The following is a 23,893-nucleotide window of genomic DNA, read 5'->3' on the forward strand; positions in this document are numbered from 1 at the left end:
TGAGGTAAAGAAGGTGTGGTTACTGTGGGGTTGAGAGAGAGAGGGAGGGGTAGGAGAGAGGGAGAGGGAGGGGTAGGAGAGGGGAGGGGGAGGTATAATGAGCGGAGGTGTTGTGGTTAGGAGGGGAGAGGAGGGGATGGGATGAATGAGGAATGAAAGGAGGAGGCAGAGGTGTGATGAGAGGGAGGGAAAAGTGTGTTGTGTGTTTTTGTGTGAGAGTTGAGAGTGGAAGGGGGGTTGTGTAGGAAAGAAGAGGAGGGAGAGGAGGATGTGTGTTGGATAAAAGTATACTAGAGGAAAGATAAAGGAGGAAGAGAAGGTGTGATAAATGTGGAGGGGAGAGAAAGGGATAATAATTCATGTTGTGAGCAAGGAGTCTGTAAAATGAATGGAACTGCTGGGAGAGGTAGGATGAGGTGTAGATGAGTAGGGAAATAAAAGAAATAGAAGAGAGAGAGAGAAGGAGTTATAATAAAGTAGAAGAGGGAAGATGTGAAGGAGGAGGCAGAATAGAACTGGCTGATACGGTAATATCATTAATCAGATGTCAGTAGTAATGAATATGTTTATGTTCTCTGTATTAGGCAAATTGCTCATTAATATTAATTCAATAGTAAAGCTCTTCTGATCATTAAAAGAGCCATGTGTTTATTCTTTCAGCTTAAATAATTTTCAGAATATACAGGTAAGTCTACTACAATAATACAAGTCAGAAATAAAAAGCTTGTAAGAAAATTTTATCAACATTTATAAACATCAGCTTCCGTCTCTCATAAAATTTAAACATCGAACTTTCTATTAGCTTTTTGAATAAGAGAACTCAAGTGTCAGGGAAAAGAAAGTTCGCTCTAAATAAACTGTGAAAATCGTACATTCTATTTATTTTTTCTGGCTCGTGCCCTCACACGCACCGGAGGAACCAGACCCTGAAAGTTTCCCCGTCTGGTTTGGTAGAGCAGCCGTATTCTCAGAGGCTCGTACGGTCAATTTTATTACATGTGGAGATCTGAGAGCATCTAACTGGCTCACATCTCACGTTACGTCACAGTGATGGCAGCCAGAACTGTGTCCAAGCATAACAATATCCTACCACAACAAAACACACCCAGTTACGAGAAATATTTATAAAATCATTACGAAGCTTTAAAACTTCAGACCTCAATAAATCCTCGCCCAGAATGCGTCCAACTCAAGAGCTGTCGAGAACACTAGGCATTTCCTTTCGTAGATTTAGGCCAATGTAGCCTAATTATATCCCCAGAGGAGACGGTGCCAACTCAACGCGGCTATTAGGGTCATTTTCATACTTGCAAACAAAGAGCTCGACGACCGGAGTGACCCTTGCGTCGTCACCACCACCACCGCCGCGCAACATGTCGTTCGTCATGGAGTGAAGGGACACCGAAGGTTCGGCCTGGCTGTTTAGGAGACCACGTGACGAAAAAAGTTGCCGTAACTGCAAGATCTTGCTGCGGTAAGAGTTGCGGGCGAAGGAGGGAGCCTGGTGCTGGGACCAACCTGCTCACTAGTGGACGAACTTCCTCCCTTTCTCAGATATATAGTAGTCAGCCCTCGCCTCAATACCGCGTTCTTTTCCTGCACTATAGGTTAAAATATTTGAATTACTTTAACTTGCATCTAGTAAATACAGATTTTTTTTGACACCTTGCTTTAATTTTTCATAAGGCTTTTACGTTTTTTTAACATAGATCACGGCAGAAGGAGCGGGGTAGTAACGTTAAGTCGTAGTGAGGGAGGGAGAGGTTGGTCCACCGCACGTTTCCACAGCTCAAGGTTGAAGAGGTTGCGGCAGAACCAACAGGGTGAATATTATTATGGTTCGTGCTGTTACTGGCACAGAGACAATGTTGTAAATATAGTATTGAGAAGCTGACCAAGTCATTACCTCGATAGTGATGTTATTTGTTGGGGTTTATTCTGCAAGAAGTGGTTGGGACACTGGACGCGCGCAGTAGCTCTCTTGTTCTTTTATTGAATTTCTCCCTGTTAGTCATGGGTGGGTGGAAGTCCGAGTTTTACAGCTAATTTGTGATGAGTCAGTCTCTGTCCCGCAGCAGATGCTTGTCGTGTCGTGTCTCTGTGTTGCTTTATTAACCCACATTCACACATCACTTGTTGGTTAGAATTACAAAGATATCATATCTGGCATCTTGCTGATGCTATTCTCTCTTGCTTTCTCTCTTGATATTAGAGAAGCGGCAAATTAGTGGTTGTAGGTACCAGAGGACGAGGTCAGCGGACACAACCATCACTTAATACAAAGGTTAGATAAAAGTGATATATTTCTAAAAGTTAGAAGGTCGCCGCCATATACCACAAGTTGACCTCTGGGGCTCCATCACCATGTAGTGCAAATGGTCACTTCTTTTTTTCTAACAGGTTTTTGTTTCGTGTTCTGAGGGGAATGAGAGGGTACATGCCAGGAGGCCAATCGTAATATTCGAATTCCTGGACCCATATTGGGATTTGTAGTCTAGTGGGGTCAACATCCAGGCAGGTTCAGTTTTCTAATGTCCAGGAGTGGCAGCCTATGATTCACTGCTCACTCGCAATCTTCATTTGACTTTTAAAATTCTACATAAAAGTTAATCAATTGTCTATTAATGCATATAAATTTCCTAAAATCCAGAAAGCCTTGCTGTCATCAGTGTTTGAGAGCCACCAAACAGACAATCGCTATGACTCATGGGGTTAAGGAGTGACAAGTGCAAATTAGTGGTCACCAGGCGCCTCCTACACACTTTTAGGAAGCTTCGTGAAACTTTCTTCGCCCTCGTCATCTTAAGAACTGGTGCGCTAAGATTCCAGGAAGAAGCCACGATCCTGGGTTCATACCTGGGAGGTTCAGCAAGTCCAGGTGGGAGGGGCAGTTAGCACAACCTTATGTTCTCTACGAATCCCGCGGGGTAGAGCATGTTTCTCTTTATGGCTTGGGAGTTATCTACCTGAGAACCGGTGTATTATGTGAAGAAATGTTGATCCTTGCAGAGATGAATAGCATGGAGCTACTCAGGTGTGTAAGATACAGGTGAGGAGGCGTAAGGAATCAAGTAGCATCTGGGTCTGTTTGGCGCCAGTGTATGATGACAGATAACCTGTTGAGGGAACACGTTACCTCTAAGTCACTAGCTCCAGTTTAATGCACATCTTAGGGACTTCCTAGAGAGGTCGTCTCGCGCCAGAGATCAACGTCAGATTGCCTCCAGGTGTCCAAGCTCCAGGAGAGAGGTCACGGAGGTTCAGGGGTCACTTCCAGGTTGCAAAGAGGTGAGGAACTAGGGCGGAACGGCTGTTGTGTCGACTCTCCTTTTTGTGCTCGGGTGGAGGGAAATTCTCCGCGGGCCTGTAAAGACGCCCTCTCCACCTGCTTCTCTCCCTTCCTCTACTGCTCGCTCCCTTCCTCCCTCTCCACCTGCTTCTCTCCCTTCCTCTACTGCTCGCTCCTTTCCTCCCTCTCTACCTGCTTCTCTCTCTTCGTCTGCTGCTCGCTCCCTTCCTTCCTCTCCACCTGCTTCTCTCCCTCCTCTGCTGCTCGCTCCCTTCCTCCATCTCCACCTGCTTCTCTCCCTCCCTTCTCCTCAATCTGTTTATCTCCCTTCCTCTGCTGTTCACTCTTTTCCTTCTACTCCACCTGCTAATTTCCCTTCTTCCCTCTCCACCTGCTTCTCTCCCTCTCTTCTCCTCTACCTGTTTATCTCCCTTCCTTTGCTGCTCACTCTTTTCCTTCTACTCCACCTGCTAATCTCCCTTCCTCCCTGAATTACTCAGAATAGGCAAACTGTACTACAAGCTTTGCCAATAAATTTGTTAAACTAAAAAAAAACTCCTCCTCCTCCTGCACTTTCTTTTCTTCCTTTCTCCCTCTCCTATTCCTTCTCTCCCTTCCTCCTACTCCACCTGTTTCACTCCCTTCCTCCTCCTCTCTTTCTTCTTCTCCTTTTGATCCTTTTACTGCCTTTGTTCCTCCTTCTTCGAATCATTACGATTTTTCTGTCTCCACTCAACGGCACCCAAAGCTCAGCGCCGCCCTCCTCCTCCTCCTCCTCTTCTTTCTGCTTCACCTCCTCTTCCTCCTCCTCCTCTGAACCCTAAGTCGCATTGTCAAATTCTTTATTCTCTCACTCGTGTCTTCCATCATACACCTTTTCTTCCTTTACCTCCTATTATCCTTTCGTTCTATTTTCTTCCTTCTACGTCAGTCCACCTATTCATCTCAAACCTCTTTAACTTCTATTTTCTTATCTTTCCCTTTCTCTTCCTTCTTCGTATTGACTTTCTCCTCGTGTCTTATTTTTATGGTCTCTTTTACTTCCCTCTCCGTCGTAACTTTCTCATTGTGTTTTATTGTCTCTTTTCTACTTCCCTCTTCGTTAAGTCTTTCTCCCTCCGTGTTTTATTTTATTTTTTTTATTCTTGCTGTCTCATCTGTTCGTGTTCCTTTTTTTCTTCATACTTTTTCGGATTATTCCCTTCTTTATTCTTCTTCCTCTCTCACCTTACCTCTTCTATAGTTTTTCTTCATATCCCTCTCCCCTCTTTGCCTGTTCATACATCTTCCCTTCATTGCCTCCAGTTTTTATCTTTCATATTATCCCCCTCTCCCTTCTTCTTTTTCTTATTCTTCTTCTTCTTCCGTCTCTTCTCTTTCCTTTTCCTCTTGCTTCCTCCTTCTCCCTTTGTCCTTCTTCCCTCCCATCCATTCCATATTTTTTTCACATCACCCCATATCTCTACTTCCCTTTCCTCCTTCATCCTCCTTTTCCTCCCTATCTCTTTCACTCCCTTTTCCCTAGTTTTTTTTTACATCACCCTTCCCTCTGCCTACCTCCTACCTCCTCCTTCCTTTACCTCATTTTCCCTATGTTTTCAAATCAATCTCCTTCACCTTCTTCACCTCCTACCTCCTATCACCACCACCTCCTCCTCCTCCTCCTACTTCCTGTTACGGAAGCAGAGGTTCACGGCGGGAAGATAACGGGAGCCACTGGAGGATAAGATTAGATAAACAGTAAGAAGGTTCATGTATCCTCTTCAAGGGGGGGGGGGTGAGAGATAAAGCGATCCGACACTTTTGCTGACTCACTAAATGATCATGGATCCTCTTTGTAGCTCCCTTCTCCTCCTCCTCCTCCTAGCGCTTATAGTTACGGTTCCTTTCGCTTATACACAGGGGTGAGGTCCAGAACAATACAAGAGGGGGGGGAGGAGCAGAGGTGATTTGGGTGTTAATACATACATACATACATACATACATATGCATATACCTAGATCACGCGCACCTACAGTGATTTACTTGCACATACATACATACATACATACATACATTCATACATACGAGTACATACATACATACATACATCACTGGCCGTTGCCCTTGTTAACTTCAGGAAGGCCTTTGACCTTGTTGATCACTGCACTGTTATCAGCAAGGCCATTGCACTAGGGCTGCCCACCAACCTGGTCTCATGGCTCACTGATTTCTTGAGTGGACGTCGTCAGGCAGTGAGGTATAAGGGCTCAGTCTCCACATTCCAACACCTCACCTGCAGTGTTCCCCAGGGGACCAAGATGGGACCACTGTGCTTCCTCATCCTGATCAACGACGCTCTATCGGACACTCCTCACAGGTGGAAGTACGTGGATGACGGCACTGTGGGGGTTTCAGTGGACAACACTGCATCAGACTACTCATTGCTACAAGGCACACTGGACAGGCTACAGGCATGGACAACAGAGAACAAGGTCACCATCAACCACACCAAAACCGTAGTCATACAAATCAATACCACCACCACTCCAGTGTAAGCCCCAGCAGTCACAGTGGGTGCCCATCCTCTCCAGCTGGTGCAGTCTGCCAAACTCCTGGGTGTAACTATAGACAACAAACTGGACTGGAAGGCCCATGTAAATAACACAATCAAGGCAGCCTCGTACCGTCTCTACATGCTACGACGACTTAGGTCAGTTGGGACACCCACACCAGAGCTGAGGACTATCTACAACGCCTTTATTCTCCCCAAACTAACGTATGCGTCACCAGCTTGGTCGTCTTCTCTCAATTCCACCCAACAACGTCGGCTAGAGAAGGTACAGAAAAGGGCCTGCAGAATCATACTCGGCTCAGAATACTCCAGCTACATCAACGCTCTCTCCACCCTGGAAATGCCACCCCTCAGTGACCTCCACCACCAAGGACTGGAAAGGTTTGGCAGCCAACTAATGCACCACCCTCGTCATCGCCACCTCCTGCCACCGGCAGCCCCCCACCCACCTCGCGCAGTCCGCCACTGCAACAAAATTCAGCCCATAAAAGCCCACACTGATAGATATAAGAATAGCACCATCCCATCTATTGTTAAAATAATTAACAACTCCTGATTTATGTATTGTACAGCCCTGTAAATGTATTCAACGCATATTATATCATTATGTCTAAATCAAATGTAAGTCTGTATATTTTCAGCCACCGGCTGCAACTCTATTAATAAACCGTTTATTAATATTATTATTATTATTATTATTATTATTATTATTATTATTATTATTATTATTATTATTATTATTATTATTATTATTATTATTATAATTATTATTATTATCATTATTACATACATACATACATACGAGTACATGCATACATTCGAGTACATACATACATACATACATACATACATACAGACATACATACATACATACATACATACGAGTACATGCATACATACGAGTACATACATACATACATACATACATACATACATACATACATACATACATACAGTACATACATACATACATACGAGTACATGCATACATACGAGTACATACATACATACATACATACAGACATACATACATACATACATACATACGAGTACATGCATACATACGAGTACATACATACATACATACACACATACAGTACATACATATATACATACATGCATACATACATACATTGTTATTTGTTCTATCTCCGCATGTATTGTTTCTTATCTTACCATCAGTTTTAAAGATTTTCTCTCCCTACTTTGTTGTCACTCGTTTCTCTCTCTCACCCCCTCCTCCCCCTCCTCCTCCCCCCTTCTCTCCCTTACTAAAGCAAGAGGTTTCCTGCCACCACTGTCCACACAGAACATGAGGAGGGGGGGTGTGGGGGGGAGGGGGTGGGGTGTGGGGGGGGGAGGGTGGTCGATGTGACGTAAGCTAAGTGGCCATCCTAAATGTCAGTGCACGTACACGGTGACGACATTATACGTGTCAATGTTCTCTCTCTCCCCTCTCCTTGAAGCTGATTGGGTGATTTAGCGTTATTCTCAGTATCTGATTGGCTGCTCGAGCGCCGATCTGAGAAACCCGATTGGCTGGGAGTTTTTAGTCTGTTGTGTTGTTAGTTTCATACAACTTGATGTGTAAATAGAAACTGACGAAACATAAAAAAGGAGAGAGACTTAGAAGTTACAAGTAAGGTAGACTTTGATAACTACAAGGCACTAGGAGTATACATCAACATAGGGAGGATAAAGAAACGCCTGGGACTCGGTCAAACGAGACGGCCGAGGTAATACACATGAATCAAACGAGAGAATAAAAAGTGTTGGGTCGAAATTGGTACATGTGAGCCACCAGTCCGGATGATATCAAGACAACTTCCAATTAGAGGAGAGTGTCATCTGAACTACCTGTGACACGGCACACGGGCCATATAATTCGGAACGGCATACAGCTATACGACCTGTAATGACAGGTAAGAATTGTGCCGGGAATGATTTATAGGCATATAAATATAATGTGCAGCAGCATACAAATTTATGACAGGGGATGAAAACCTGTATATCATTTTGAATTCTATAAAGAGACAGCACTTGCCATGGAATATAGATATAACTGGGAATGGCTTGGAAGGACATATACATGGGAGTGTGAATAACATACAGACAGAAAGATCATAATAATCAACAGGTAGACCACGTGGAATAAAAACACAGGTAGACCACGTGAAATGAAACACAGGTAGGCTACGTGGAATAAAAACACAGGTAGACCACGTGAAATGAGACACAGGTAGATCACGTGAAATAAGACACAGGTAGACGGACGAGGCCTATCAGATATAACAAAGGCTACACACACACACACACACACACATATATACACACACACACACACGCTACGTTTATGTCACCACCACCAGAAGCTGAAGAAGGTACCGCCTCCTGTTGCTGGTAGAGTGCTCTTCTCTTCTCTATACACACTACCTGGGTAAGCACTGTCACCTATTTCCTTATATTTACAATCTTTCACTCCCTTTTCTTTTTTGATTTCATTCTTTTTTTGTTTTCGCTTTTGTTTCGCGTGATCGTTTCAGTGAGTCATTTCTTATATCTCCAGTTAAGAAGAAATCATGAACAGACGAACTTATCATACTAATAGAGATAGTGGTGTAGTGGATGACGATGGTGGTGTAGTGGGTGACGATGGTGGTGTAGTGGGTGACGATGGTGGTGTAGTGGATGACGGTGGTGGTGTAGTGGGTGACGATGGTGGTGTAGTGGGTGACGATGGTGGTGTAGTGGATGACGATGGTGGTGTAGTGGGTGACGATGGTGGTGTAGTGGGTGACGATGGTGGTGTAGTGGATGACGATGGTGGTGTAGTGGATGACGATGGTGGTGTAGTGGATGACGATGGTGGTGTAGTGTGACGATGGTGGTGTAGTGGGTGACGATGGTGGTGTAGTGGGTGACGATGGTGGTGTAGTGGATGACGATGGTGGTGTGAGTGGGTGACGATGGTGGTGTAGTGGATGACGGTGGTGGTAGTGGATGACGATGGTGGTGTAGTGGGTGACGTGGTGGTGTAGTGGATGACGATGGTGGTGTAGTGTGGATGGTGAGATTGTAGTGGTGGTGGTGTGTAGTGGGTGAAGGTGGTGGTGTAGTGGGTGACGATATGGTGGTGTGGTGGGTGACGGTGGTGGTGTGAGTGGATGACGATGGTGGTGTAGTGGGTGACGATGGTGGTGTAGTGGGTGACGATGGTGGTGCTAGTGGGTGACGATGGTGGTGTAGTGGATGACGATGGTGGTGTAGTGGGTGACGATGGTGGTGTGAAACAGATGACGATGGTGGTGTAGTGGGTGACGGTGGTGGTATAGGGTGACGATGGTGGTGTAGTGGGTGACGATGGTGGTGTAGTAGGTGACGATGATGGTGTAGTGGGTGACGATGGTGGTGTAGGGTGACGATGGTGGTAGGGCAGACGATGGTGGTGTAGGTGGATGACGGTGGTGGTGTAGTGGGTGACGATGGTGGTGTAGTGGGTGACGATGGTGGTGTAGTGGATGACGGTGGTGGTGTAGTGGGTGACGATGGTGGTGTAGTGGGTGACGATGGGTGTGGGTGAGTGGGTGACGATGGTGGTGTGGTGGGTGACGATGGTGGTGTAGTGGATGACGATGGTGGTGTAGTGGGTGACGATGGTGGTGTAGGAGGGTGACGATGGTGGGTGTGGGTGACGATGGTGGTGTAGTGGATGACGGTGGTGGTGTAGTGGGTGACGATGGTGGTGTAGTGGGTGACGATGGTGGTGTAGTGGATGACGATGGTGGTGTAGTGGATGACGGTGGTGGTGTGGTGGATGACGATGGTGGTGTAGTGGATGACGGTGGTGTAGTGGGTGACGATGGTGGTGTAGTGGGTGACGATGATGGTGAAGTAGGGTGACGATGGCGGTGTAGTGGGTGACGATGGTGGTGTAGTGGATGACGGTGGTGGTGGTGTAGTGGGTGACGATGGGTGGTGTAGTGGGTGACGATGATGGTGAAGTGGGTGACGATGGCGGTGTAGTGGGTGACGATGGTGGTGTAGTGGATGACGGTGGTGTAGTGGGTGACGGTGAAGTGGGTGACGGTGGTGGTGTAGTGGGTGACGATGGCGGTGTAGTGGATGACGGTGGTGGTGTAGTGGATGACGGTGGTGTGAAAGGCAGTGGGTGAGTGGGTGACGATGGTGGTGTAGTGGGGACGATGGTGGTGTAGTGGGTGACGATGGTGGGTGTAGTGGGCGACGATGGTGGTGTAATGGATGACGATATTGGTATAGTGGGTGACGATGGTGGTGTAGTGGATGACGATGGTGGTGTAGTGGGTGACGATGGCGGTGTAGTGGATGACGGTGGTGGTGTAGTGGATGACGGTGGTGGTGTAGTGGGTGACGATGGTGGTGTAGTGGATGACGGTGGTGGTGTGAGTGGGTGACGGTGGTGGTGTAGTGGGTGACGGTGGTGGTGTAGTGGGTGACGATGGTGGTGTAGTGGATGACGGTGGTGGTGTAGTGGGTGACGGTGGTGGTGCAGGTGGATGACGATGGTGTAGTGTACGTGGTGGTTAGCCAGTGGGTGACGATGGTGGTGTAGTGGATGACGGTGGTGTAGTGGATGACGTGTAGTGGGTGACGATGGTGGTGTAATGGATGACGATATTGGTATAGTGGGTGACGATGGTAGTGGGTGACGATGGTGGTGTAGTGGGTGACGGTGGTGGTGTAGGGTGACGATGGTGGTGTAGTGGATGACGATATTGGTATAGTGGGTGACGATGGTGGTGTAGTGGGTGAAGATGGTGGTGAAGTGGGTGACGGTGTTGGTGTAGTGGGTGACGATGGTGGTGTAGTGGATGAAGATGGTGGTGAAGTGGGTGACGGTGTTGTGTGTAGTGGGTGACGATGGTGGTGTGGTGGGTGAAGTGTGCAACGGTGGTGGTGTGGTGGTGTAGTGGTGACGATGGTGGTGTAGTGGATGAAGATGGTGGTGAAGTGGGTGACGGTGTTGGTGTAGGTGGGTGACGGTGGTGGTGTAGTGGATGAAGATGGTGGTGTAGTGGGTGACGGTGGTGGTGTAGTGGGTAACGGTGGCGGTGTAGTGGATGTCGATGGTGGTGTAGTGGGTGACGATGATGGTGAAGTGGGTGACGATGGTGGTGTAGCGGGTGACGATGGTGGTGTAATGGGTGACGACGATGGTGTAGTGGGTGACGATGGTTTGTAGTGGGTGAAGGTGGTGGTGTAGTGGATGACGATGGTGGTGTAGTGGATGACGATGGTGGTGTAGTGGGTGACGATGGTGGTGTAGTGGGTGATGATGATGGTGGTAGTGGGTGACGATGGTGATGTAGTGGGTGACGATGGTGGTGGAGTGGTGACGCTGGTGGTGTAGTGGGTGACGATGAACGTGGTGGTGTAGTGGGTGACGATGGTTGGTGTAGTGGGTGACGATGGTGGTGTAGTGGATGACGATGGTGGTGTAATGGGTGACGATGATGGTGTAGTGGGTGACGATGGCGTAGTGGGTGAAGGTGGTGGTGTAGTGGATGACGATGGTGGTGTAGTGGGTGACGATGGTGGTGTAGTGGGTGTCGATGATGGTGTAGTGGGTGACGATGGTGGTGTAGTGGGTGGTGATTGTGGTGGTGGTGGTAGTGGTGGTAGCGTTGTGAGTGGTGTTGGTAATGGTGGTGGTAGCGTTATGAGTGGTGTTGGTGTTGGTAATGGTGGTGTTAGCGTTGTGAGTGGTGTTGGTAATGGTGGTGTTAGCGTTGTGAGTGGTGTTGGTAATGGTGGTGGTGTCGATGGTTGAAGTGTTGGTAGTGGTGTAGTGTTGTGGCTACTGCCGTCACCTCCAACTCCCTGAAAGGCTCCTCTCCTTCATATCTTGTATCTTGCAATTAAGAACTTTCCATTAAGATGCTTCCGTGATAAATTGTTGGACCTCCTCCGAAGAGCTAACTGCTGCTGCTCCTCTGAGCACACCTCTCCCTCCCTCTCCCTATGTCCTCTTCCTCCCTCACCCTTTGTCCCTCTCCCCATGACCTCTCTCTCTCCATATCCTCATAATCTCTCTTTCCATCTCCCTTTGTTCCTCTCCCCATGACCTCTCTATCCCTCGCATCATGACCTCTCTCTCCCTACCCACATGACCTCTCAATCCTTGGCCCCATGACCTCTTTCTCCCTATTCCCATGGCCTATCTCTACCTATACCCATGACCTCTCACTCCCTATCCCCGGTAACCTCCCACTCCCTGTCCCCATCATCTCTCTCTTTCTCCACATGAGCTGTCTCTCCCTCTCCCTCTTTCCTTCACCTCCCCCTCTACCCATGACCTCCTCTCTGTGGCAGTGAACAGTGATAGCACCCTCGTAAATATGATGACCTTTACAGTACTATTATCTCCTCTGTGTATGAACCTCTGTCCTGTGTGGCAGTGAGCAGTGATAGCATCCTCAGTGTCAAGACCTGACTGAACTACTCAGAATAGGTAAATTGTACTCCAAGCTTTGCCAATAATGTTAAACTAAAAAAAAAATCTTCATTTTCCCTTGACTTCTCTCCCCATGACCTCTCTCTCCCCCTCCCCATACCCTGATTATCTTTCTCCCCCTCTACTGCCTTTCCTATCTTCCCTTTCTCTCTTCCCTGCCTTCCCTTCCCTACCATTCGTGTCTACCTTTTCTCCCTCTCCCTGCGGCATCAACTCTCCCTCGCCCTATATTACCCATTTTGCCCGCGACCTCCTTTCTATAATTCCCCTTCCATGCAACCCTCCTTTCCCTTTATCACTCTCCTTGATCTATATCCCCTCCCACCCCCCCCAGGTCCTGACACGTGTTCCACCCACCACTAAACCGCGTGTCCGGTTTCCTCCAAACTTTCACCCTGCCGTCCCTTGTCACCTCACCCTCCGCTTCCCGCTGACTCTGCCACACACAACTGTCCTTCTGTTACACTGCCACACCCTTCTCTGTAATTAATAATGATAATGGTAATATTAGCAATAATAATAATAATAATAATAATAATAATAATTATAATAATAATAATAATAATAATAATAATTATAATAATAATAATAATAATAATAATAATAATAATAATAATAATAATAATAATAATAATAATAATATTAAATTGATAATAAAACAATACACAGAAAAATCTTCATCTGCCCTGTGTCCACATTCTTAATAAAACAACACCAAGAAGAGGAAGAAGAGATACATAGAGACCAAGTCATATGAGAGTCTTGAATAACATCGTACACAGAATTCAAATGAGCTACAAAACAGTCCACGATTTTTTTTTTTGTCTCCCGTTAAACTATTTCCTGGTCACAGCCTTCATTCCTTCCCCCTTCGCCTCTGGACCTTCTAAGACCACCTACCCTTCCTTCGGGACCTTCTAAGACCACCTTCCTTTCCCACGGGCCCTTCTAAGACTTTTCCATTCCCTCGGGTCCTTCTAAGACCAGCTCCCCTTCCCACGGGCCCTTGTAAGACTACCTCCCCTTCCCTCGACTCTTCTAAAACAACCTCCCCATCACTAGGACCCTTCTAAGACCTCCTCCCCTTCCCTTCCCTCGGACTCTTCTAAGACCTCCTTCCCTTCCCTCGGACTCTTCTAAGACCTCCTCCCCTCCCCTTCCCTTGGACCCTTCTAAGACCTCCTCCCCTCTCCTTCCCTCGGACTCTTCTAAGACCTCCTCCCCTCCCTTTCCCTCGACTCTTCTAACACCACCTCCCCTTCTCTCGGACTCTTCTAAGACCACATCCCCTTCCCTCGCACTCTTCGAAGACCACCTCCCCTTCCCTCGGACCACTTCTAAGACCCCCTACGCTACTTTCTGGTCCTTCTTAAGACACCAAGCCACCCGCTACGTGCTCATACCACCCATCTGGTCCCCTCACCCAGGTAATAGTCGCTAGGGACCCCCTCTGTTTTACGGCATCACCTGAGGCACTGATGGACCGTCCTACCCATAACCATGTGGGGTAATACTGCAGAGTCGTGTGTGTGTGTGTGTGTGTGTGTGTGTGTGTGTGTGTGTGTGTGTGTGTGTGTGTGTGTGTGTGTGTGTGTGTGTGTGTGTGTGTGTGAACGCGTGCGTGAGTGTGCGTACAATGAGAGAGAGAGAGAGAGAGAGAGAGAGAGAGAGAGAGAGAGACCCCCTGCCTGCCTGTATGGTTGTACGGTCACTATACACCCAGGTAGAGACGGCCCATATAATAAGCAAGTGGGTGTTCCGCCGCCCTGGTATGATGCTTTGGTAATTGAACATCGTATAAACCTTCTTGACGGCATCATTACCCAGCGGAAGGCGAGGTCTTTTGCCCAAACACAGAAGCCTTCTTACGATCGAAACACAGATCACGTTGCTACTGTACTTAGGAATGCTGTGGATTTACCTCAACTGTAAGTATAGATGAATTAAATAAAAATAGACACCGTATTATATAAGGAGTGGGGTCTTATTTGTGTTAAAATTGAATTGCCAGTCACAGTTTATTCTGCAAATAATAATATTCTTGATAATAATAATAATCAATATCTAATAATAATAATAATAATAATAATAATAATCATAATAATAATAATAATAATCATAATAATAATAATAATAATCATAACTACAACTACACTAATAATAACACCACTGGCATGCTTTTTTATACATCAAAACTGACAGAGTGCACAAGAAATCATCATCTATTAAGTCAGTTTTCTTGCAGTCAAATACCTGAGTGGCAATGAAGGTTAATGGTATGCAATAATGCAATACAACGTAAACACTTGCACGGTTCAGTTATCACCGAGTGCATCATGCAATTATCCGCTCTCCGTGCAATCCGGGAGAAAACATGACGCACACCCACACACTAAGGCTTCTCACTCACTGCGATCCAACACGGCAATAAGCTGCTTAAACCCGTCAAATCAATGATGGAAATAATGGATTTTAACTCTAGCAACCAAAGGGAATTTTACGTGTTGGTGTTCATGGTGATTTGTTGGGTCTGAATTGACCAACCCACAGTGACAGATTTAAATTGTCCAGGAAAAAGTGACAGTTGTAAATTGTCCAGGACACAGTGACAGGTTTAAATTGTTCATCCCACAGTGAGAGATGTACCGGCATAAAGTGCCCAGATCACAGCGATAAATAAAATTACTCTGGCATACATGGCGATCTAACCTGTTTAGTAGTGTGTGATAGGCCGAAACTGTTGTGCTCACCTGAAGATTAGCCCCCTAGCCTATTTCACCTTAAGCTGGGAGGTTAACAAGCCTAGTAGTGTATATTTGAGCGATATTCTTTTGTTTATCCTATGGAGATTTAATAGGTCTATTATTGTATGCTTGAACGATATCCTTTACGCACAATCATACTAGTTTGTGCTGTCTTGATTTCTTGACACCCTGAATGGGGTAACGAAGCTTTTCATTTAACTGTGATTTTATCTTATAACTTATGTAGCCAGAGGAGTTGAGTCTCTGGATCAGTAGCAACTAAGTCTCTATAAAGGTTCAAGTTATCAGCGATAAATACAACCTCACCCTTTCATCACTGACCACCGAGATATAAAGATGTAATCACCGTCCACAAGACTTATACAGGGTTTTCACCACATCATCTATAGGGGAAATAATTATCAGAGTAATGCAAATTTAAGGGCGATGAAACACGTTGGTTAATTTCAGTCAAGCTTGTATCTGTACCGACCACTGGCGATATTTTTAGTGAACGGTTATCTTTCGTAATACAATCCCCCGAGTGTTTCTTTAGGAAGGATGAGAGAGAGAATTTACACAGGCAGAGACCATTGACTTTGCACTCACTGATATCGATGCAACACGAACTGGTCTTTCAGGTATTATTTTTCCAAAGTCAATTTAATATTTTAATAAAACTCGAAAAATATAACCACCTAAAATGTATATACTTCTTTATTATCTTTACCAATTTACATCAAGAGTGTAAACGCAACATACAATAATAATAAGACACAAAGTTAAGTGATGTATATAGTTTAATGATATACACCTGGATGCCACGCCACGTACCTCTCACTACGACTCATCAGTATGTGAAACTGGCACAGTCAGCTGGATTATAATGCTACGAGAGTCAGCACGATACAGAGCTCCTCCAAGGCCGCGGCGGCATTGCATAACAGCCTGGGAGTCGACCATAATGAGAACCTTCCTTCACATCTCGCTAGAGTAAGAGTGAGTGAGACACACTTCATAAGAGGTGCAGGTGGGCTTGGCCATGGGGACTCTCTCTCTCTCTCTGCAGTGACGCGTCTCAGCCACAAGCATATACGCCATAATTTGTAAATATAAATTTGCTGCGTGTGATGAAGGACGACCTTGAGCATGAAGTACATAAGATATTAATATCACACACATTCAGGTACACTAACCCCAGAGTGATGCTGGGACGGTGTGTTCGGTTTTGAACCTTGAGCAACGAGGGTAGGTGTTCGATTTCTCCTTGCGTAACAGGGACACACGCGCGCACACACACACACGTATACACGGAGAGGAATCGTGTCAGTTATGGAAGTGTAGCGCCGTGACTCGCATACAACGAGGGGTTAAGAACGGACAAGGCGAGCTGCCCCATCCTTCGGGACGAGCAAAGCAAGAATCTCCGGGTTTAAAATCGTTTTGTGGATGAAACGAAACGCTCACCAAGATGCTGCAGTAATAACACCTTCCTTGTAATATACACGACGGTGAATAGCTTTAATAACACCTATGCTTTTCTAACTGAAAGGTGATAGGAGTTTGTTGATGATACATCTGACAGAGACTGGAGATTGTAACACGCGCACTCCCTCTGTATGAAAGGTAAATACTCTTATTCATTGCCACTCGGACGTAAAACATCATTGGACATGACGGCAACTTGGCCTCACGTACCTCAATGGTAAATATTCATAAATAATCACACGGACGGGAAGCCCATCAGTTCAACTCTCTCGGGATGAAATTACACTCACGTGAACGAGGCTCAAGACCTTTCCTTCTGCACAAAGAGGGACGGAGAACCATGTAGCAACAACAACAACATTAGCATGAGAATAAGAAAGGTCAGGAGGCATAATGAGGGTCTGAGGAGCAGTAGGTGAGATGACCTCCCCTCTGGGCCGCTGCCTCCCCCTCTCAACCACACCTACCCTCCTTGAATACTCCTTTCCTCTCCTATATCATGATGTGGTGATAGTGCCACACCTGCCCTTCCTCCATCACCTGTATCATGGCATGGTGATGATGCCACACCTGCCCTTCTTCCCTCACCTGTATCATGGTGTGGTGATGATGCCACACCTGCCCTTCTTCCCTCACCTGTATCATGGTGTGGTGATGATGCCACACCTGCCCTTCCTCCCTCACCTGTATCATGGTATGGTGATGATGCCACACCTGCCCGTCCTCCCTCACCTGTATCATGACATGGTGATGATGCCACACCTGCCCTTCCTCCCTCACCTGCATCATGGCATGGTGATGGTGACACACCTGCCCTTCCTCCCTCACCTATATCATGGCATGGTGATGATGCCACACCTGCCCTTCCTTCCTTACCTGTATCATGGCCACACCTGCCCTTCCTCCCTCACCTGTATCATGGTATGGTGATGATGCCACACCTGCCCGTCCTCCCTCACCTGTATCATGACATGGTGATGATGCCACACCTGCCCTTCCTCCCTCACCTGCATCATGGCATGGTGATGGTGACACACCTGCCCTTCCTCCCTCACCTATATCATGGCATGGTGATGATGCCACACCTGCCCTTCCTTCCTTACCTGTATCATGGCATGGTGATAGTGTCACACCTGCCCTCCTTCACTCTCCTGTATCATGGTGTGGTGATGATGCCACACCTGCCCTTCCTCCCGCACATCTGTAGCCTGACGAGGAACGGGGTAGAGTCAGTACTTTACCACCACGTAATCCCACAATATTGGGACCATGAGTCCCATTCTGGATTGCGGAATGGTACCATTACTACCATTACTTCGGGCAAGGTAAGCTCTGAACAGTAAAGCAAACAATAGGCAGCAACACTGTACATATAAGTGTAGGATGAATAAAGGTAACGTGGCTCCACATTTGTACCTGGCAGCGTCCAGGTGTGGCTGAAAGGCGAAAAATGGCAGGTGTGTCGCTCTAGGACGTGTACAGCCGGTCAACTTTCACTCATCACCTCAATGAGTTCATTCTTAAGGAAACTATACCTTAAATATGAAAATTAAAATACTAAATAAAAATACAACACATATACTGAAGTATTCTTATCTTAAACATAAAAGTATTTATTATTACTCACGAGATACATTTAACACATCAGCTCTTTGACGAAATTTCGCAACATGGAACCAACAAAAATATCCAATGTTTCCAGCAGTTCAAAGGTGAATCACGGCGTCACCCTGTAAGACCTTCACTGGGTACTCTAATATACGTGCCAGATGTCATTATTAAGGCTCATCACCATCACAAAATACGATGAAAAAACAGAGAGGTTAAGTCTGTCTCGTGTGTCGCATGTTGTCACAGTTTCTCCCGCCGTTAAGAGAGTCTGGTGACGTTTTTTTTTACTGCTGCTTTGGCATTAATGTAAGTGGTTAGATTTGCCACGACCTGAATTAGATGGCTTGTTTGACGTGATGGAAGGGTTGAGGAAGGGAGGAAGGATGTGGGAGTGCTGGGAGGGAGGGATGGTGTTAGAATGGGGTGCTGGGAGGGAGGGAGGGAGGGATGGTGTGAAAATGGGGTGTTGAGAGGGAGGGATGGTGTGAGAATGGGGTGCTGGGAGGAGGAGGAGGAGGGAGGATGGTGAGATTGGGGTGTTGGGAGGGAGAGAGGATGGTGTGAGAATGGGGTGCTGGGTGGGAGGGAGGGGATGGTGTGAGAATGGGGTGCTGGGAGGAGGGAGGGATGGTGTGAAAATGGGGTGCTGGGAGGAGGGAGGGTGGTGTTAGGAATGGGTGTTGAGGAGGAGGGAGGGATGGTGTGAGAATGGGGTGTTGGGAGGAAGGGAGATGGTGTAAAAATGGGGTGTTGGGAGGGAGGAGGGATGGTGTGAGAATGGAGGGCTGGGAGGGAGGAGGGATGGTGGAGAATGGGGGTGTTGGGAGGAGGATGGTGTGAAAATGGGGTGCTGGGAGGGAGGGAGGGATGGTGTGAGAATGGAGGGCTGGGAGGGGAGGAGGCGAGTGGAAGGGGCTGGCAAGGGTGTGGTGAGGCCGTGATGGGTGTGGTGGAGGGAGGGAGAGGGTGTGGCGGTCACGCGAGGCCCGTGTGTGTGTGTGTGTGTGTAGAAGCAGGGGGAGGAGCGTGGCGCCTGGGGTGTAAAGGAAACTCTAGCGTCGTTAAAGGGAAGAATTAGGATTTTAGTCGTGAAGAGGGACAAGTGGCGTAACAGTGATGACTTAATAGTAGCAATAATAGTAGTAGTAGTAGTAGTAGTAGGCGGAGGAGGAGATGGAGTAATACTATTTTTTCGAGGAGGAGGAATAGTTGTGGCGGTGGTGGTCGAGGAGGTAATGGTATCATCGTCTTGTGTGTGTGTGTGGAGAGTGACCAGGCGTGCAGGGTGTGGCTATGTGGGCGTGGGTAAGGCGTGGGTGGGTGGTGAAAGAGGGACATCAGACTATATTAGGAGGAGTGTTTTGTGTTCGGGGCGCCCCTCACCCTGGGTCAAACCTCAAAGGGTCTTACGAAAAAAAATAATAATAATAATCTCCCGTAAGTGGACATATGAAAACTCACTTAATCTGACATATATAAAGAATGAATATAACTGGATAAGTAAGAATGTATATAACTTCATAAGTAAGAATATATATAACTGGATATATAAGAATGTATATAACTGGATAAGTAAGAATGTATATAACTGGATAAGTAAGAATGTATATAACGGGATAAGAAAGTAAGCATGTATATCTAGATAAGTAAGAATTAATATCTGGATAACTATGTATATAAATTAATATGTAAGAATGTATAAAAGCAAATATATAGAATTGGATATGTGAGAATCTTCTAATATGACTCCGCAAGAAAAACAAGTCTATATAAATTTCTCCAGTGTCGTGAGGGAGTTGAGGCTTGCCTGACTGTCCTTGGTCCATCCTGCATTATCAACATTCATCAAGTCCTCGTTAGCCTTAGTGAGAGCATTGTTACCATGGTGAGAGAATGTCCCGTACGTCAGTGTTACCAGTCGCTTACTAAGGTCGTTAAACCCTCGTGTAAAATGTGTTGTTATCTTCGTTATTTGTCCATCTATTTGTTAATATTTTCGTCATTATCTCTCATTCCTTGTGTCACCACCACTAACCACTAACACTACCACAATTATCATCACCATCGTTTACTTCCATCTCCACCATTACTACTATCACCACTACCACCACTATTGCCATTATCACCACAACCACAACAATTACCATCAATATTATCATGACTACTGCCACCATCAACACCACCACTAATACCACAACCATCACTATCACACCACAACCACCCACCACTACCACAGCTACCCACCCACCCACCACAACAGCCACCCACCACCACAGCCACCCACCACCACACAGCCACCCACCACCACAGCCACCCACCACCACAGCCACCCACCGCCACAGCCACCACCACAACAGCCACCCACCACCACAGCCACCCACCACCACAGCCACCACCAGCCACCCACCACAACAGCCACCCACCACCACAGCCACCCACCACCACAGCCACCCACCACCACAGCCACCCACCACCACAGCCACCCACCACTACCGCCCTCTTACATTACTCTATAATAGACTATTCAATTCAGCGTCACGTCACCGGCTACAAAGTCTTATATCTTGTCCTTTGTCTTCCCATCATTACCAGTCTTTCTTCTTGTACTATTTGGTATTACTTTATGTTTGGCCTTAAAACCTTGACGACGGTGGCTTAACCCTTTGAGGGCGGTGGCTTAACCCTTTGAGGACGGTGGCTTAAATCCTTGAGGACGGTGGCTTGGCCCTTTGAGGACGGTGGCTTAACCCTTTGAGGACGACGGTGTATGGAATCCCTTTGAGGAGGGCGGTGGCTTAACCCCTTGAGGGACGGTGGCTTAAACCCTTGAGGACGGTGGCTTAACCCTTTGAGGACGATGGCTTGGCCCTTTGAGGTCGATGGCATAAATCCTTGAGGACGGTGGCTTAAATCTTGAGGACGATGGCTGAAATCTTGAGGGCGATGGCTTAACCCTCTGAAGACGATGGCTTAACCCTCTGAGGACGATGGCTTAACCCTCTGACGACGATAGCTTTATCCCTTTGAGGACGATGGCTTAACTACTACCACCACCACCCACCACCACTACTACCACCACCCACCACCACTACTACCACCACCACCCACCGCTACTATTACTACCACCACCACACCACCACCACTACTACCACCAACTGCCACAACCATCACCATCAGTAATCGTCACTTTCACCATTTCTACTCACTACTAATCATTATTACTATCACCACTAACACTAACATCAAAAAGCATCGGCAAAACCATCATTATCACCATCAATCAATATCACCATCACTACCACAATTACCAATATCACTACCAACACTAACACCACTACCACCACTACCACAAACAATCAAGTCTCTAATGATCCGAAAATTGATTCCCAAACAAATACCTCAAATACAGGATGAACCCGCCGGGTAGAGGACGTACCTGGTGGCTCAAGGACGAGAATTATATGTGTGTGTTTTGAAGGTAAAGTGACATGAGGTATGGGTGAATGAACTCCACTCCACTCAAAAATGTTCACCAGTGAGAATGTTTTGGAGCGAGATGAGATTAAAGTAGAGATTTATAGTAGTATACTCTCTCTCTCTCTCTCTCTCTCTCTCTCTCTCTCTCTCTCTCTCGCTGATCGTGCTACATTGGTTAACGAGTAGGAACCTTCTCTCATTATTCTCCTATCTGTCAATCATAATCCTCATTGTTCCTGACCTCCTCCCCTTCTCTTCCCTCCTCCTCCTCCTCCCTCTCCTCCTCCTCCAACTCCTCCTCCTCCCTCGTCTCTTCTTCCTTTATCTTTTAATTCTCACAGCAATAATCTGTTATCTTTTCCATTTTTATTTTACGCTTACTCTCTCTCGTATTGTAGTACTGTTATTTTATTTTATTCCCCTTCCCACAATATAGAATAGGCACTCTATCTCACTCTGACCTCGCCATCCCTCCCCAACCCACCCACTTTGCCCCCACCCCTTCACCTTCATCCTCAGTTCTACTCACACCCTCCCTCCTCCCTCCGGCATCCACTCCCCCTCCATCCATCCACCCTCACCTCTTCCTCCCCTTCCCCCACACTCCCGTTCACTGTTTACTCCTTCCCAGGTCACCAATCCCATCCCCTCCCCACTTTAACCCCCTCTCCTCCCTCCCTCCCCCAACTCCATCCGCTCAACCCTCCACCCCTTACACAATCCCACCCTAACTTTGTCCTCTTCATCCATCCTTCGTCTCTTCCCCTCCCTCCAATCTCATTCACTCATACCTTCAACTACCTCCCCTCCCAAAGTACCATCCTAACTCCCATCCTCCTCCCACCCACTCCATCTCCTCCCCATCCTCATTTCTACCCTCCTTCTCTTCTCCGATCCTTCCACCTATTCTCCTTTTCTCCCCTCCTTCATCTCCTTCATTCCCACACGCTTACCTTTGCCCACACAATCTCACCCTCCCCCACCTACTCCCACCCTCTCCTACTCTCCCCTGCCCACTCCCAGCAACATCCCCCGCATACCCCAGCCTCCCCTGCACCCTCCCTGCACCTCCCCACCTCCCTCCCCCCCCTCCCCCGCACCCTCCCCCCGCACCCTCCCCACCTCCCTCTGCACACCCCCACCCCTGCACATCCTGCATACTCCCAGCCTCCCCTGCACACTCCCAGCCTCCCTGCACACTCCCACCCTCCTCCGCCCACTCCCACCCCTCTCCTACTCTCCCTGCCCACTCCCCAGCCTCCCCTGCACACACACCTCCCACACACAATCCCACCCCCCTGCACACACCCCCACCCTCCCCCCGCACATCCCCCCAGCACACTCCCCAGCCTCCCCTGCACACCCCACCCTCCCCTGCACCCTCCCCACACCCTCCCCCACACACAATCCCACCTCCCCCGCACCCCCACCCCCCCTGCACCTCCCTGCACACTCCCACCCTCCCCCGCACCCACTCCACCCTCCCCCGCACACTCACCCGCTCCCAGCTCCCTCCTATCCCTATTACGCGGGGCCGCTCTCCAAGACTTTCTCGGGGCGTCGTAGGAGAGTCGGGTGGAGGTCACAGGCTGCTCCCACACCAGTCATTACACTCATTCATATCCCAGTGTTGGGGTCGAGAGCCACACTCCTCCCCTCTCTCACTCCCTCCTTCTGTTACTCCCACCTCTTCCTCCTCCTCCCTCTCCTGTTACTACGGTATTGTTATTGTTATTCCTCCCCCTGCTGTTTATCTTGCCTTTCTCCGTTCCTTCTTCTCTCACTTACTCTGCTACTCACTCCCCTCTCCTCCTACTCCTCTTCTTACTAATACTACTGTTACTATTTTTGTATCCTTCCTTTTTCTCCTGCTGTCATTCTTTCCTTCTCCTTTTTTCTCTTGCCTCCTTCTTCTTCCTTCTTCCCCTGCTACTTGAACCTCCTCCCACCTACTGCCCCTCTCACCTTTCTTTTCCTCCTCTTACTCTCATCTCCCTCTTCTACTTCCTCCACTTTTCATCCCCCCTCTCACTTCTCTCCCCATCGCTCCCCATCTCTTCTCTTTGTTTTCCTCCCACTCTCACCTTCCTCCTCCTCTCACCTTTCTCTGTCTTCTTACCACTCTCACCTCCCCTATCTTGTCTTCTTTCTGTTTTTCGTCACATTCTGATTTTCTCAAACCTTTTCTTCCCTCTAAAACACCTCACAACAGAGACTAAATAAACAAGGAAAACACA

Source organism: Homarus americanus, unplaced genomic scaffold (assembly GCF_018991925.1).
Source record: "Homarus americanus isolate GMGI-L3 unplaced genomic scaffold, GMGI_Hamer_2.0 scaffold22250, whole genome shotgun sequence".
NCBI lineage: Eukaryota > Metazoa > Arthropoda > Malacostraca > Decapoda > Nephropidae > Homarus > Homarus americanus.